This window comes from Aegilops tauschii, chromosome 6 (genome assembly GCF_002575655.3).
Source record: "Aegilops tauschii subsp. strangulata cultivar AL8/78 chromosome 6, Aet v6.0, whole genome shotgun sequence".
In the NCBI taxonomy this organism is placed as follows: Eukaryota; Viridiplantae; Streptophyta; class Magnoliopsida; order Poales; family Poaceae; genus Aegilops; species Aegilops tauschii.
In genome coordinates this window covers 333,035,432-333,051,016 of record NC_053040.3, presented here as the reverse complement: position 1 = coordinate 333,051,016, position 15,585 = coordinate 333,035,432, and positions in this window count along the sequence as shown.

Here is a 15,585-nt window from a genome sequence, read left to right as displayed (position 1 = left end):
AGCTGTAAAATGGAGGAAAATAGTTCTGTTAGTGAGCACATACTCAGAATGTCTGGGTTACACAACCGCTTGTCTCAGCTGGGAGTTAATCTCCCGGATGACGCGGTCATTGACAGAATCCTTCAGTCGCTTCCACCGAGCTACAAGAGATTTGTGATGAACTTCAATATGCAAGGGATGGAAAAGACCATTCCTGAGGTATATTCAATGCTGAAATCAGCGGAGGTGGAGATCAGAAAGGAACATCAAGTGTTGATGGTGAATAAAACCACTAAGTTCAAGAAAGGCAAGGGCAAGAGGAACTTCAAGAAGGACGGCAAGGGAGTTGCCGGGAAGAAGTCAAGGAATGGACCCAAGCCTGAGACTGAGTGCTTTTATTGTAAGGGAAGTGGTCACTAGAAGCGGAACTGCCCCAAATACTTAGCGGACAAGAAGGCCGGCAACACCAAAGGTATATGTGATATACATGTAATTGATGTGTACCTTACCAGTACTCGTAGTAGCTCCTGGGTATTTTATACCGGTGCGGTTGCTCATATTTGTAACTCAAAACAGGAGCTGCGGAATAAACGGAGACTGGCGAAGGACGAGGTGACGATGCGCGTCGGGAATGGTTCCAAGGTCGATGTGATCGCCGTCGGCACGCTACCTCTGCATTTACCTACGGGATTAGTTTTAAACCTCAATAATTGTTATTTAGTGCCAGCTTTGAGCATGAACATTGTATCTGGATCTCGTTTAATTCGAGATGGCTACTCATTTAAATCCGAGAATAATGGTTGTTCTATTTATTTGAGAGATATGTTTTATGGTCATGCCCCGCTGGTCAATGGTTTATTCTTGATGAATCTCGAACGTGATGTTACACATATTCATAGTGTGAATACCAAAAGATGTAAAGTTGATAACGATAGTCCCACATACTTGTGGCATTGCCGCCTTGGTCACATTGGTGTCAAGCGCATGAAGAAGCTCCATGCAGATGGACTTTTGGAGTCTCTTGATTACGAATCATTTGACACGTGCGAACCATGCCTCATGGGTAAGATGACCAAGACTCCGTTCTCCGGAACAATGGAGCGAGCAACCAACTTATTGGAAATCATACATACCGATGTGTGCGGTCCAATGAGTGTTGAGGCTCGCGGAGGATATCGTTATGTTCTCACTCTCACTGATGACTTAAGTAGATATGGGTATGTCTACCTAATGAAACACAAGTCTGAAACCTTTGAAAAGTTCAAGGAATTTCAAAGTGAGGTTGAGAATCAACGTGACAGGAAAATAAAGTTCTTACAATCTGATCGTGGTGGAGAATATTTAAGTCACGAATTTGGTACGCACTTAAAGAAATGTGGAATCGTTTCACAACTCACGCCGCCTGGAACACCTCAGCGAAATGGTGTGTCCGAACGTCGTAATCGCACTCTATTGGATATGGTGCGATCTATGATGTCTCTTACCGATCTACCGCTCTCATTTTGGGGCTATGCTTTAGAGACTGCCGCATTCACTTTAAATAGGGCTCCGTCGAAATCCGTTGAGATGACACCGTATGAATTATGGTTTGGGAAGAAACCTAAGCTGTCGTTTCTAAAAGTTTGGGGATGTGATGCTTATGTCAAGAAACTTCAACCTGAAAAGCTCGAACCCAAGTCGGAGAAATGCGTCTTCATAGGATACCCTAAGGAAACTTGGGTATACCTTCTACCTCAGATCCGAAGGCAAGATCTTCGTTGCCAAGAACGGGTCCTTCCTGGAGAAAGAGCTTCTCTCGAAGGAAGTAAGTGGGAGGAAAGTGGAACTTGATGAGGTGATAGTCACCCCTTCCGAACCGGAAAGTAGCGCAGCGCGGGAAGATGTTCCTGTGGTGCCTACACCGACTGGGGAGGAAGTTAATGATGATGATCATGAAGCTTCGGATCAAGTTACTGCTGAACTTCGAAGGTCCACAAGGACACGTTCCGCACCAGAGTGGTACGGCAACCCTGTCCTGGAAATCATGTTGTTAGACAACGGTGAACCTTCGAACTATGAAGAAGCGATGGCGGGCCCGGATTCCGACAAATGGCTAGAAGCCATGAAATCCGAGATAGGATCCATGTATGAAAACGAAGTATGGACTTTGACTGACTTGCCCGATGATCGGCGAGCCATAGAAAACAAATGGATCTTTAAGAAGAAGACAGACGCGGATGGTAATGTGACCATCTATAAGGCTCGACTTGTCGCTAAGGGTTATCGACAAGTTCAAGGGGTTGACTACGATGAGACTTTCTCACCCGTAGCGAAGCTGAAGTCCGTCCGAATCATGTTAGCAATTGCCGCATCCTATGATTATGAGATATGGCATATGGACGTCAAAACGGCATTCCTTAATGGCTTCCTTAAGGAAGAATTGTATATGATGCAGCCGGAAGGTTTTGTCGATCCTAAGAATGCTGACAAAGTATGCAAGCTCCAGCGCTCAATCTATGGGCTGGTGCAAGCATCTCGGAGTTGGAACATCCGCTTTGATGAGATGATCAAAGCGTTTGGGTTCACACAGACTTATGGAGAAGCCTGTGTTTACAAGAAAGTGAGTGGGAGCTCTGTAGCATTTCTCATATTATATGTGGATGACATATTATTGATGGGAAATGATATAGAATTCTTGGAAAGTATAAAGGCCTATTTGAATAAGTGTTTTTCAATGAAGGACCTTGGAGAAGCTGCTTATATATTAGGCATCAAGATCTATAGAGATAGATCGAGACGCCTCATTGGTCTTTCACAGAGTACGTACCTTGACAACATATTGAAGAAGTTCAATATGGATCAGTCCAAGAAGGGGTTCTTGCCTGTATTGCAAGGTGTGCAATTGAGCATGGCTCAATGCCCGACCACGGTAGCAGATAGAGAAAAGATGAGTGTCATCCCCTATGCCTCGGCCATAGGGTCTATTATGTATGCCATGCTGTGTACCAGACCTGATGTAAACCTTGCCGTAAGTTTGGTAGGAAGGTACCAAAGTAATCCCGACATGGAACACTGGACAGCGGTCAAGAATATCCTGAAGTACCTGAAGAGGACTAAGGATATGTTTCTCGTTTATGGAGGCGACGAAGAGCTCGTCGTAAAGGGTTACGTCGACACTAGCTTCGACACAGATCTGGATGACTCGAAGTCACAAACTGGATACGTGTATATTTTGAATGGAGGAGCAGTAAGCTGGTGCAGTTGCAAGCAAAGCGTCGTGGCGGGATCTACATGTGAAGCGGAGTACATGGCAGCCTCAGAGGCAGCGCAAGAAGCAATCTGGATGAAGAAGTTCATTACCGACCTAGGGGTGATTCCCAATGCATCGGGCCCGATGACTCTCTTCTGTGATAACACTGGAGCTATTGCCCTTGCCAAGGAGCCCAGGTTTCATAGGAAGACCAGGCATATCAAGCGTCGCTTCAACTCCATTCGTGAAAGTGTTCAAAATGGAGACATAGATATTTGTAAAGTACATACGGACCTGAATGTAGCAGATCCGTTGACTAAACCTCTCCCTAGAGCAAAACATGATCAACACCAGGACGCAATGGGTGTTCGATTCATCACAATGTAACTAGATTATTGACTCTAGTGCAAGTGGGAGACTGTTGGAAATATGCCCTAGAGGCAATAATAAATGGTTATTATTATATTTCTTTGTTCATGATAATTGTCTATTGTTCATGCTATAATTGTGTTATCCGGAAATCGTAATACATGTGTGAATACATAGACCACAACGTGTCCCTAGTAAGCCTCTAGTTGACTAGCTCGTTGATCAACAGATAGTCATGGTTTCCTGACTATGGACATTGGATGTCATTGATAACGAGATCACATCATTAGGAGAATGATGTGATGGACAAGACCCAATCCTAAGCATAGCTCAAAGATCGTGTAGTTCGTTTGCTAGAGCTTTTCCAATGTCAAGTATCTTTTCCTTAGACCATGAGATCGTGTAACTCCCGGATGCCGTAGGAGTGCTTTGGGTGTGCCAAACGTCACAACGTAACTGGGTGACTACAAAGGTACACTACGGGTATCTCCGAAAGTGTCTGTTGGGTTAGCACGGATCAAGACTGGGATTTGTCACTCCGTATGACGGAGAGGTATCTCTAGGCCCACTCGGTAATGCATCATCATAATGAGCTCAATGTGACTAAGGAGTTAGTGACGGGATCATGCATTGCGGTACGAGTAAAGAGACTTGCCGGTAACGAGATTGAACAAGGTATTGGGATATCGATGATCGAATCTCGGGCAAGTAACATACCGATTGACAAAGGGAATAGTATACGGGATTGATTGAATCCTCGACATCGTGGTTCATCCGATGAGATCATCGTGGAACATGTGGGAGCCAACATGGGTATCCAGATCCCGCTGTTGGTTATTGACCGGAGAGGCGTCTCGGTCATGTCTGCATGTCTCCCGAACCCGTAGGGTCTACACACTTAAGGTTCGGTGACGCTAGGGTTGTAGAGATATGAGTATGCGGAAACCCGAAAGTTGTTCGGAGTCCCGGATGAGATCCCGGACGTCACGAGGAGTTCCGAAATGGTCCGGAGGTGAAGAATTATATATGGGAAGTCCAGTTTCCGCCACCGGGAAAGTTTCGGGGGTTATCGGTATTGTACCGGGACCACCGGAAGGATCCCGGGGGTCCACCGGGTGGGGCCACCTATCCCGGAGGGCCCCATGGGCTGAAGTGGGAAGGGAACCAGCCCTTAGTGGGCTGGGGCGCCCCCCATGGGCCTTCCCCCTGCGCCTAGGGTTGGAAACCCTAGGGTGAGGGGCGCCCCACTTGACTTGGGGGTGAAGTTTCCCCCCCCCTTGGCCGCCCCCCCCCATAGATGGGTTCCAGGCCGGCGCCCCCCCCCCCCCTCCCAGGGGGCCTATATAAAGGGGGGAGGGAGGGCAGCAGATAAACAGCCTTGGGCGCCTCCCTCTCCCCCTGCAACACCTCTCCCTCTCGCAGAAGCTCGGCGAAGCCCTGCCGAGATCCCGCTACATCCACCACCACGCCGTCGTGCTGCTGGATCTCCATCAACCTCTCCTTCCCCCTTGCTAGATCAAGAAGGAGGAGACGTAGCTGCTCCGTACGTGTGTGGAACGCGGAGGTGCCATCCGTTCGGCACTCGGTCATCGGTGATTTGGATCACGGCGAGTATGACTCCATCAACCCCGTTCATTGGAACGCTTCCGCTCGCGATCTACAAGGGTATGTAGATGCACTCCTTTCCCCTCGTTGCTAGTATACTCCATAGATGGATCTTGGTGATGCGTAGGAAATTTTAAAATTCTGCTACGATCCCCAACATCCATGTCAACTTGTGGTTCACCTGGTCATGAAGTAGAGGCTTCCACTTGAATACACGAAGTAGTCTCCTTCACCTCTCTTGGACGAATCGCCAATATATAAGTTTTGAATTGCTTCCGAGGGATCTTTGTCTCCTACATCAATTGGGAATTGCTCTACTTATGAGCCGTTAGATTCATCAAACTTCTCATCTATGTATCTTCAATCTTTCGAGTGAAATTGTTGTAGACACGGTAAGTGTGAGAGTTTGAGCCATAACCATGTAGAAAACCTTCATGAGATTTAGGAGCAAATTTCAAATGATGATGCTTATCAAGAATGTAGCACTTTGAACCAAATACTTGAAAGTATCCAACTTGGGGTTTGTTACCACTGAGCAGCTCATTGATAACCCACAAGTATAGGGGATCACAACAGTTTTCGAGGGTAGAGTATTCAACCCAAATTTATTGATTCGACACAAGGGGAGCCAAAGAATATTCTCAAGTATTAGCAGTTGAGTTGTCAATTCAACCACACCTGTAAGACTTAATATCTGCAGCAAAGTATTTAGTAGCAAAGTAGTATGGAAGTAACGGTAACTGTGGCAAAAGTAATAGTAGCAGTTTTGTAGTAATTGTAAAAGTGGCAACAGAAAAGTAACTAAGCAAATATCAATATGTGAAAAGCTCATAGGCAATGGATTAGCGATGGATAATTATGTCGGATGCGATTCCTCATGCAACAGTTATAACATAGGGTGACACAGAACTAGCTCCAGTTCATCAATGTAATGTAGGCATGTATTCCGAATATAGTCATACGTGCTTATGGAAAAGAACTTGCATGACATCTTTTGTCCTACCCTCCCGTGGCAGCGGGGTCCTATTGGAAACTAAGGGATATTAAGGCCTCCTTTTAATAGAGTATCGGATCAAAGCATTAACACTTAGTAAATACATGAACTCCTCAAACTACGGTCATCACCGGGAGTGGTCCTGATTGTTGTCACTTCGGGGTTACTGGATCATAACACATAGTAGGTGACTATTGACTTTCAAGAGAGGATCAAGAACTCACATATATTCATGAAAACATAATAGGTTCAGATCTGAAACCATGGCACTCAGGCCCTAGTTGTCGGATGTGGGGTTCCGGCAAACCCTTAAGGTTTGAACACTGGGGTGCGCGCGAAGTCTTTCCCTCCTACCGATCTACGCCCTAGCTTGCTAAGATCTCGTGGACGAACTCGACAAACTCGCAACACAGAAAGACACGGGATTTATACTGGTTCGGGCCACCGTTGTGGTGTAACACCCTACTCCAGTGTGGTGGTGGTGGATTGCCTCTCGGGCCGATGATGAACAGTACAAGGGGAAGAACAACCTCCTGAGGTTGAGGTGTTCTTGTGCTTGGTGACTCAGCGGGTGAGAGCCGGGTGAACTTCTCGATGCCCCTACGGTGGTGGCTAGCTCTACTTATATAGGCCTTGGTCCTCTTCCCTAATATTGAGCGGGAAGGGAGCCAACAACGGCGGGCAAATTTGAAGGGGGACAGCTAGTACAAGCTGTCCTGACAAAAGCGGTCTTCGCCTGCAAAAGGCTCTGGTGGTGACGCCGTCTTGGGCTCCATGATGACCTCCGTCTTGGCGTCCTCCTAGTCTTGGTCTCGTTGCACCAATATAGCAACCTATGCCTGATGCCTCGGTACTCCTCGCCTGCGCTGGCCTCCTTAGCACCAAAGAGGAAACAAGGACGCTGCGCGCACTGGCGCCTGCCTGGTGTCGATCGTCATGGCTCACGTCACGAGAGCCTCCTGAGGTTTTCCCCGCCTTGATATCTCTGCTCCTCGTGAGCCTGCCTGACATGGCCACTCCTGAGGAGGTCTTGCGTCGTCCGCCTCATGAGGCTTGGCCCCTCGCGAGGGTCTTGAATGCCTCGTCGATGAAGATGGGTTGTACGGCCTGCTAGCTCAGCCACGCCGTGGGCCGCAGGCAGGCAAGTATGGGGACCCCCATTCCCAGGACGCCGACAGTAGCCCCCGGGCCCAAGGTGCGCTCGGGCTTGGCTTCGCGGTGAAGCCAAGGGCCCCAAAAGCCTGCGGCCTCGGTTGATGCATGGCAGTTGATTGGACGTGGGTCTCTCCGCTTCCCCATGCTGCCTCGGCAACTGCTTGACCTGACAAAAGGCTGGTGCAGGCAGCACTTGCCTTCATTGCTCCTTCCTTGCCTCGCTCCAGATCCCCTTTCTTGCTCCTCGCCACCACTACCTCCAGATCCGCTCCAATCTCATCCTGCACCCGCAACCCATGGCGCCGCGCAAGGTCAAGACTTCCTCAGCACCAGCTTGGTATGAGCCGGCCCTTGAGGCGCCCAACGTCACGGAGAGAAGCCTCGCCTCCGTGCGCCTGCTGACGGCGGGCGAGAGCAACGAGTGGGGGCGACCGAGCTCCGGCTTGCCTCTGATGTGCCGGAGCCCAAGGGAAGCACCTTCTTCCCCTTCTTCTCGAGCGGTGTCGCCGTCGGGTTGGTTCCTCCCTTCTCTGATTTCTTTTATGAAGTCCTCGACCACTACGGTCTGCAGGCGTTGCATCTTCAACCCAACTCTGTCCTCCTCTTGTCCATCTTTGCCTACTACTGTGAGGCGTACCTGGGCGTGATGCCGTCCGTGGCGTTACTGCGCCATTTCTTCTTCCTTCGTGTCAGTGAGGGTCACATCTCCGGATGCGCTAACTTCATCGCATGCGGCAAGGCCAACTTGATCTCGAGCACCGGGAAGAGGGCCGACAACATCCGATCCAAATGGGTCATGATGGATGCCAAGCGTGCCGATCCGCACCTGGTGTTGCCAACAGCGATGCCCTCTTCCAATGGGGGGTGGCCCAAGGCGGAGCTCGCCGATGAGCGGGCATCGCTAGTGTGGGGGCAGATGGTGACCGACCTGAAGCTGGGAAATGTGAGGGCGGCCAAGGTGACGGGGGTCATGCTCCTGAGGGAGTTCTTGACGCTGCGAGTGGCCCCGCTCTAGGCGCGCGCCCCCCCTGTGGGAGCTTGAAGAAGAGGGAAACAAGGCCCGCCTGGGGGCCCTGCCTGACGATGAATTGGCTGCTGTTCTGCGCCTCATAGTTGGGGACAACCAGGAGTATCCGCCAAGCGCCTTTGTTCCCCTGTTCCAGCATAGGGATCGGGAGGAATTCGTCGCCTCCAGGCCGACCTTTGACGCGTGCGGGCTGGTGCCGCCGGCGCTCCTAGGGGCTCCTTCGGCGCCGAAACCGGTGGAGGTGTCCTCTGACGAGTCCCGCGGGGAGGGGGAGAGGAGGTGGACTCGGAGAAGACTCTGGAAGAGGTGGGGGAGACTTCTCCTCTAAGCAAGGCCGAGATCCTCCGCGCCCTTCGTGACGATGCCGAGGTCGAAGCCCGCCAAGGGGAGACGGAGCAGCCCCTCATCCCGACGAGGGGTAGGTCGTCGCTGGTGGCTTGTGACGCCGCCTCCGTCCTGACGCCTCCTGGGGCCGGCTCCGGTTCTGCCTCCGCACCGCCTGGCGCCGCCGGAGCCCGAACGCCTGCACCCTAGGTCCCGAAGCTGTGAGGCTTCAAGCTTCCCAAGCGGAAGTATGTTGCGGTGGATCAGTAAGTGTCTTAAGCTTCGCCTTGTCCCTGTTTGTACTCGTCATTTCCTGATGCTCGCCCTTGGTTGATCAGGCCGACATCTTCGACGAAGAAGAGGAAGGAAGACGCAGCGGTCGTGCCTCCTTCCGCGGAGAAAGGAGGCAGCAGCGCCTGCATCTCCCCAGCCCGATCATCCTCGCGGGGCCAAGAGGAGCATCACCGCGTGGAGTCAGACCCCATGGTCCCGTTGGCTCCGGAGGTGCCGGCGCCTGGTGCGGCTGATGAGGTCCCAGCTGCTCCGGAACCCGCGATCTCCCAGGCCCTGGTGATGATGTCGCCTCCTCCCGCTGCTGCACCTGTACTCTCAGGTTCTTCTGTTGCTGTTGCTCTGGAACATGCTCTTTCTGAGATGACCCAGCTGCAGATGGATCTCCTGAGCGCGGACCCACGCCTTGTGGCCGGGCGCCTGGAGCTGGCCTCAGGCTGGCTCCACTTTGACTTGGCTGTTCGTGCGGCGCTGGGCCAGGCCGCTGCGGCTTCTGAGAAGGAGAAGCAGAGCGCCGCCGACGCTGCAGCCAATCGTGATGCGGCGCTGAAAGACGCCAAGGCCGCCCGTGACCGCTGCCAGGCGCTGGAGGACGAGTTGCAGAGCCTGCGCGACAAGCACGCCGAAGAAGCACGCTGCCGCCAAGCAAAGGAGGAGGAGGTGAAGGCCCGGGAGGACGCCGTGAAGAACCGTGATGCCGAGCTGGCGGAGATGGAGAAGACGCAAGCCGCCGAGCGGAGCCGGTTGGAAGGGCTGGAGCGGAAGGCGAAGGCGAGGGAGGCTGATCTTGACGCCAAGGCGCATGTCTTGGCCGAAGATCGCGCAGCCTTCGCCGATCTCGAGGAGAGGTCTTGCAAGGCGCTGAAGACGCTCTACGAGCACGGCCTGGAGAAGTGGCTGGCCACTGATGAGGACGGCCCCACCCGGCTACTTCCTCTCTTGGTGAAGGCGCTTGAGGAGGTTGTTGATGGCCTCGGTCCCATGGCGGAGGCAGAAGCTCGTGTCCTGTCTTCGGCTGCAGTGACTTGCGTCTTCAGCCATCTGCACCTCCGCGACCCCAGCGCTCGCCTTGATGAACTGCTGGAGCCTGTGGCTGAAGATCACTGTGAAGCCGCCGCCACAGCTGTACAAGGTCAAGTGGAGGCCTTGCTGAAGAAGTTCCGCGGCTTCGTCTCCGCCCCTTTGTCTGGCGATGCCGCCGATCCTGCGGCTGATGGTGAAGGTGAGAACAACGTTACCCACGGAGGAGCACCTTCCGCAGGCGATGGCGATGTCCAGGGTTGACCCGCGGCTATTCTTCCCGTTTCGTTCCTGCAACATGTATCAGGCCTCGTGGAGGCATTTAGACTTTTCATTTGATGTCGCGAGGACAATGTGTTTGTAATATTTGCTTCAAGATTTTGAGATTTTCTTCCTATCCGCTTTGTGTTCTGCGTCGGCAGAGCCCAGCCCCACGCATACCTCAACTGCCATTGGGCTGACCGGAGACCAGGACGGACCAAGGAGTGAGGGGCTACGTGACCAGTTAGGCTCCTGAGTCGCGATGCTCAGGAGTCCCCCTTGACGCGCAAACAGCATATAGGGAGAGTTCATGAGGATGGATTAATGTTCTACGTCGGCAGAGCCCGGCCCCGCGCGTACCTCAACCGCCATTGGGCCGATCGGAGACCAGGACGGACCAAGGAGTGAGGGGCCACGTGACCAGTTAGGCTCCTGAGTCACGATGCTCAGGAGTCCCCCTTGACATGCAAACAATTTCCATACCTGCCCTCGCCGAGGCCTCGGGAGGGGCGCGCGACGCCCAGGTCCGGGAGACCTCGTTGGGTGGCGTGCGCTTGGGCGTGACCCGAGCGCGACCCCCGTGCCCAGTCCCCTCGTGCGGCTCTCCCGAGGGAAGGCGTTGTGGTGAGGCTGGGCGCTAAGCTCTGGGCTCCTTGAGGTTGGTACGACCGTGGGGCCGCCCTCAGTTGTTTATCACTAGCGCGAAGTATAGTGCTTCCGCTTGTGCACGGGCATAGCCGCTCCTCGGCAGTGTCGACAGCCAGCGCGGAGCATGGTGCTTCCACTTGGGCGTGGGATGGGGGGCCCCCTCCGGGAGGAGCCCCCGGGGCGTGTACAGCCCCGCCCTGACACGTGGCTTGCACGGCAGGGCTGCGAGGTGTATCTGGGCACTCGTGAGCCAGCGCGGGACTCACGAGGCCCTACCTCAAGGCGGGTTGCGCCTGGTCTTGAGTCTTGGTGGCTGTATGTTCCTGCAAGGCGGTTAGATGCAAGCACTCTACGTCCTCAGGTCCCGGCCCTCGAGCGAGCTCAGCCGCCGCTGGTATGCCAGGTCGCGATGCCGTGGTCAAGGCCAGGGGGTGAGGGCTGGAGAGCCAGTAAGAGCTCCTGAGTCGCGATGCTCAGGAGCCCCCCTTTTAACGCGCAAGCGAATTGCATAGGATGAGCAGACCCGTGGTGGGCGGCGATCGAGCAGGCGATAGGCGTGGGCAGGTTAAGCATGGAAAGCAGATCAGCTTAGGTAAATGCAGGAAGATACATGCCACTGGGTCCGGCCCGAGCGGCTTGGGGATGATGCAGCCCGAGGGGCGCCCGCAGCAAGGTAAGATAAAGACATAAGCAAAAGGGATACATGCCACAGGGACGGACCCATGTGGCCTAGGAATAATGCAGCCCGGAGGGCGCTCCCAGCTAAACGGGCTTGGAAGATGTTACCTAGTTCTGTAGACGAAGTAGAGTTGGTGCAGCTGAAGACGTGCGTCGAAGGAGTGACTCCTCATGAGCCACCGGAGCCCTGAGCCTCGGGAGGCTCTGGGGGCTCGGGAGGTTCCCTGAGGACCGTCTCCATCTCCTCCAGGACGGCGTGGTACCTGGCCTCCTGAGCCGGCAGGACATGCCGCATGTTGCGCTGATAGGCTGACGCCACACTCGGCAAGCCGAAGGGCATGTGAACGTAGCTGTGTGGTGGGCCCTCGCAGCGGCCCACACGCGATGGCCAGAAGCGCTCCTGAGATGCGGCCCTGTTGAACCCGGGGACATCGATGCAGACACGCAGCCCAGCATCCTCGCCAGGATGCGGAGCTGCGCCTCGCGAGCGGCTGTCGCCGCGCATGGCTCTTGCTTCTTGTAGTTCCTGAGTGGTCTTGGTGATGAACTCCTGACTGGTGGGCACTCCTTGCCCTGTGCTCTCCTGAGGGTCACGTGCCGCGAAGCACGCCTCCTAGTGGTGCCCAAGCGCCTCCCTCGTGAGGTTGGCAAGGTCTGAGGCCCTCCAGAAGAGAGCCCCCGAGCCCTGTCCGAGGAGGGCGTCGGGCGCGCCTTCCTATGCGATGGAGGAAGGCGCCCCTGGGACGGACGCTGATCCTGATGAGGCTCCTGCCGCGTCGCCATCCTCCTGAGGTCCTGCGCGGCGCAGCTGCTTCTTCTTGGGGATGGCCTCCGGAGGGCCCTCACTTCTGCTGTCGGGGTCGTCGATTGCTGCAGCTTGGAAGGCGCGCTCAAGGGAGCACACCGCATCTCTTTCTTCACACGGGACCGTGATGATTCCTCCGCTTCCCGGCATCTTGAGGACGTTGTAGCCGTGGTGGGTGACCGCCATGAACTTGGCCAGGGCCGGATACCCGAGGATGGCGTTGTACGGCAGGCGGATGTGCGCGACGTCGAAGTCGATGAGCTCGGTGCGGTAGTTCTTGCGTTCGCCGAAGGTGACAGGCAGGCAGACTTGCCCTATCGGTGTGGTGGAGCCGTCGGTCACTCCTGAGAAAGGTTTGGTTGGCTGGAGCTGCTCGTATGGCACTTGGAGATTGTCGAACATGTCAACGGACAGGACGTTGAGCCCTGCGCCGTCGTCGATGAGGGTCTTGGTAACCTGCACATTGCTGATGATTGGGGAACACAACATCGGGAGGGCGCCGGCAGTGGCCGCGCACTTGAGCTGATCTGCCGAGTTGAAAGTGATGGCGCATTGGGACCACCTGAGCGGGCGCGTGGCCTCGAGCTTGGGGAGCACCGCGTTCACCTCGCGAGCGAACTGTTTGAAGATGCGCTGAGAGGCTGGGGCCTGGGCGCCGCCTAAGATGCATGCGACTGCACGCGGCTCCTGGAAGCCCCCAGCCCCCTCGTCCTGATGGTGGTCATCGTTCCTTCTCGGCGGCGGCAGCAGGGGAAGACTGGTGTTGCTTTGGAGGCGATCCTCGCGAGGCTGGTCCCTCCAGGCGCCCTCGCAAGGATGGTCCTGCCAGCGGTCCTCACGAGGCCTGTCGCGCCACTCCTGGCGCGGGCCACGGTCGTCCCAGCGTCCGCCTCCACGTCCTCCTCCACGGCCATAGCCCCGGTTGTTGTGCTCAGGGCGTCGACCGAAGCGTCCTTCCCGTATGGCTCTGAGCTCTTGACAGTCGCTGGTGTTGTGGGTGTTCAGGTTGTGGAAGGCGCAGAACGGTTGGCCATTCTTGGATGACTCGGGCTGATCTCTGCCCCGCTTGGTGTCGGGCTCCACTGCGAGCACCACTGCCTCCTTGCGCTTCACGTCCTTGGCTTTGGCCTTCTTCTCCTCCGCTCCTGCAGCTGGCAGCTCGAGGAGAGAGAGGCGCCCCTCCTCAGCTCTTGCGCACTTGGTCGCCAGGTTGAACAGCTCCTGAGATGTGCAGAGCTCCTCATGGATAGCGAGTTCTTCCTTCATCTTGACGTGGCGGACGCCGTCGGAGAACGTGGAGATGATGGCCTCGTCCGTGACCTTGGGGATCTTGAGGCGGGTGTTGTTGAAGTGCTGGATGTACTTTTGGAGGGTCTCTCCCGGTTGTTGCTTGATGCAGCGTAGGTCACCCGCGGCCGGCGGGCGGTCGCGAGTGCCCTGGAAGTTGGCGACGAAGTGGTCGCGCATCTCGTCCTAGGAGGAGATCGAGCCATGCTGCAGGTTCAGGAGCCAGGAGCGGGCCCCATCTTTGAGAGCCATGGGAAACCAGTTCTCCATGACTTTCTCATCGCCGTTGGCTGCTTCGATGCTCAGCTCATAGAGCTGCAGGAACTCCACGGGGTCGGCGGTGCCGTCGTAGCGAGGAGGCAGGTCTGGCTTGAACTTGCCCGGCCAGGCGACGCTACGCAGCTCGGGGGTGAAGGCGCGACAGCCAGCTATGGTCGCTGGTGCCCGCCTTGGAGGTGGATCTTGGTCTTTACGAGGTCCGCGCGGCGCTGCTGCGGGCGACGCGCGGTCCTGACGAGGCGGCGGGGAGCGCAGGTGCAGCTTCTCGCGGCCGCGGGATTTCTTGGCAGCTTCTTTCCTCGCGCGCTGGCACCGGGCGTGGTGGATCACGCCGTGGGGCCGCGCGCCTTGGTGCCAAGGCGCCGTCTTGGGGCAGAGGTGGTGGAGGCGCGCCATGGGCCTCATCGCCCGTGGCTGGCTGAGGGTGAGGTAGAGAGAGGGACGGCACCAGCGAGCCCCCTGCGGCGCGGACGAGCTCGGTGACATGGTCGAGCCACTCCTCATAGAGGTCGTCGACGGGGCGGTAGCGCAGGAGTTCGTTTGCCGCAAGGAGCGCGGCGTGTGTGAGACGAAGAACCAGCCGGGGTTAGCGATGGTGTGGCGGTGCGGCCGTCCTGCCGCACCGAAGGATGCAGCGAGGATGCCTGCTGCTCGTTCCCCGCCGGGCCGGTGGCAGCGTTGGCGGCGGGAGACGAAGAACGACGAGGTGGCCCGCGGACGGGAGCCGTCTGAGCAACGCGGGCGGTGAGGGCAGCCCGACGCTCAGCTCGAGCACGGCGAGCGTCCGCCATGGAGACGACGGAGCGACGAACTGATAGAAGGGAAGCTACGGCGCACCCATACCTGGCGCGCCAAATGTGGGATGTGGGGTTCCAACAAACCCTTAAGGTTCGAACACTGGGGTGCGCCCGAAGTCTTTCCCTCCTACCGATCTACGCCCTAGCTCGCTAAGATCTCGCGGACGAACTCGACGAACTCGCAACACAGAAAGACACGAGATTTATACTGGTTTGGGCCACCGTTGTGGTGTAACACCCTACTCTAGTGTGGTGGTGGTGGATTGCCTCTCGGGCTGATGATGAACAGTACAAGGGGAAGAACAGCCTCCTGAGGTTGAGGTGTTCTTGTGCTTGGTGACTCAGCGGGTGAGAGCCGGGTGAACGGCTCGATGCCCCTACGGTGGTGGCTAGCTCTACTTACATAGGCCCTGGTCCTCTTCCCAAATATTGAGAGGGAAGGGAGCCAACAACAGCGGGCAAATTTGAAGGGGGACAACTAGTACAAGCTATCCTGACAAAAGAGGTCTTCGCCTGCAAAAGGCTCTGGTGGTGACGCCGTCTTGGGCTCCACGATGACCTCCGTCTTGGCGTCCTCCTGGTCTTGGTCTTGTTGCACCAATATAGCAACCTTTGCCTGATGCCTCGGTACTCCTCGCCTGCGCTGGCCTCCTTAGCACCAAAGAGGAAACAAGGATGCTGTGCGCACTGGCGCCTGCCTGGCGCCCGCCTGGTGTCGATCGTCATGGCTCACGTCACAAGAGTCTCGTGAGGTTTGCCCCGCCTTGATATCTCCGCTCCTCGTGAGCCTGCCTGACTAGGCCACTCCTGAGGAGGTCTTGCGTCGTCCGCCTCGCG